This window comes from Branchiostoma floridae, chromosome 19 (genome assembly GCF_000003815.2).
Source record: "Branchiostoma floridae strain S238N-H82 chromosome 19, Bfl_VNyyK, whole genome shotgun sequence".
Classification (NCBI taxonomy): Eukaryota; Metazoa; Chordata; class Leptocardii; order Amphioxiformes; family Branchiostomatidae; genus Branchiostoma; species Branchiostoma floridae.
This window is the reverse complement of record NC_049997.1, coordinates 1,568,393-1,570,783: the sequence shown is the minus strand read 5'-3', so window position 1 is coordinate 1,570,783 and position 2,391 is coordinate 1,568,393.

Below are 2,391 nucleotides of genomic sequence, written 5' to 3'. Positions count from 1 at the left end.
AGCTAAACCTCCCACACTGTCCGCAGTACTAAATGACAGCTAAACTATCCACAGTCCTCGGTACTGAATGACAGCTAAACCACCCACACTGTCCTTGGTACTGAATGACAGCTAAACCACCCACACTGTCCTTGGTACTGAATTACAGCTAAACCACCCACACTGTCCTTGGTACTGAATGACAGCTAAACCACCCAAACTGTCCTTGGTACTGAATGACAGCTAAACCACCCACACTGTCCTTGGTACTGAATGACAGCTAAACCACCCACACTGTCCTTGGTACTGAATGACAGCTAAACCACCCACACTATCCTTGGTACTGAATGATAGCTAAACTATCCACACTGTCCTTGGTACTGAATGACAGCTAAACCACCCACACTGTCCTTGGCACTGAATGACAGTTAAACCTCACACACTGTCCTTGGTCTGAGTGACAGCTAAACCACCCACACTGTCCTTGGTACTGAATGACAGCTAAACCTCACACACTACTGTCCTTGGTACTGGATGGCAGCTAAACCTCCCACACTGTCCGCAGTACTAAATGACAGCTAAACTATCCACAGTCCTCGGTACTGAATGACAGCTAAACCACCCACACTGTCCTTGGTACTGAATGACAGCTAAACCACCTTTAGGGCTGACGTCAGAGTTGTGCTGTGCAGTAGAGGGCACAAAATGGGAATATGATTTTAGTGCCACTTAAAATCCTTAAAAATCCTTCTTTTCCTTGCAAATTTTTGCCCAATCTTGAGACTTTTTTTTTAGTTAGAAGGGACAGGTAGGGTCTAAGCTCTCCTGGTTTGGTCAAAATTTGTTCAGGTCAGCAGTTTAGTTGGTGTCAGGACAGCTTTTAGTTGTTGGGTACAACCGGTTGTATCAAGAGGGAACTGGGGTCAAAAGTGAGGTTTCTTTCATAGAGCGAGCTTTTCTCGGAGAATGAGCTGAACAACCCCATTTTCTTTGAATGGTTATAAATTAGACCCAAGTGACTTTCTGGTCGAGAAGAATTTTTAAGATTGAAATATGGTTAGTATTTTTGCAAAGCCTTCATTTAGTGTACTTTATCATGCTTTCCTATGGGCAGCCCTAACACCAATGTCTACCCTGCACTGTCCTTGGGACTGAATGACAGCTTAACCACCTTTACTGCCCTTGGTACTGAATGACAGCTATTCAAGCTTTTATTCTTGCTGTTTAAGGGTAAGTACGTACAAGTCACACTCCTCATTCCATCCTGGCGTTACAGTCTTCTCAGCGACAGATGTCAGGAACTTCTCCTTCCCCAGGGTGATGGTAACATATGCATCATTTGTACCTGAAGAAACACAGACCCTGTTAATTAACATCTAACTACAGATATGTGATCAGAGATCTCCCATACACATTAACAGGGAAGGCCCTGATATACCAAGCTTTTACATGCCTCAAATTGACAGTGCTCATTCATACATGTATTTCTCTGGAAAAGTTTTTCATTTAGTAGTAGTAGTAGTAGCAGTTTTGTGAAGCTTTATTACTTAGCGTAAGACTAAGCGTAGTGTAAGACTGCTTGGTACAGTTTAAATATTTTGCAGGCACTAGCCATTGCTATCATATTTCAATCCATACACAGATTGAAATATTGTTTTTTGTCGCGTCTCTTCTTATTCTTCTCCTTTGTACAGGTTGAATATTTTGTAGGTGCAGGCCATTGCTATGAAGTGCAGTGCAGTATTATTTGGGGTATGTATGTATGTCTCTGTCTGTCTGTGTGTTTGTGTTTCTGGAAATTTGTGGGCAGCATACCATTAGAACTTCTGGATCAATAAATCAATCAATCAATAGCCTTCATTTATCCTGGATAGCCCTGTCGGCCTTAGCTGCTCTTCCCAGAGGTCCAGTGTGTGTGTAAGTGGTTTCACAGGAAAAGGAATATATAAATTAATTGATACAAAGTAAGTAAAAATTGGATGGATTGTTATGATACTTGGAAGAGGAGGCTATAGCACACCAGTGGAAATCTGTATTGGCAATAATGTAAAAGTTGGGAGTTCAGGGTGTCATAATCTCATCCGTGAACATTCCAGATCATGACAACTCAACCCACACAGCAGCCCGCTATCTCAAGTGTCGCAAAAGTCTGATTTTAAAAAATTCAGACCAGCAAAAGTTATTGCAGTTCTTAAACATGCCGCCATCTTGGTTTCTGATGACATCAACTCAGGGACTGACCACTTCAAATTAGGGGTCAGCACAGGCCTAAAAAATTGACCAAAACCTTGTTTTTTTTGCCTTATCTTAACATATGCACCCTACACTGTCTAACCAATATGAAATGTCTCTTGCATTTTCCTGCCACAAGTCCACAAGGCTAAAATACATGTACTGTATGGACTCGAATTG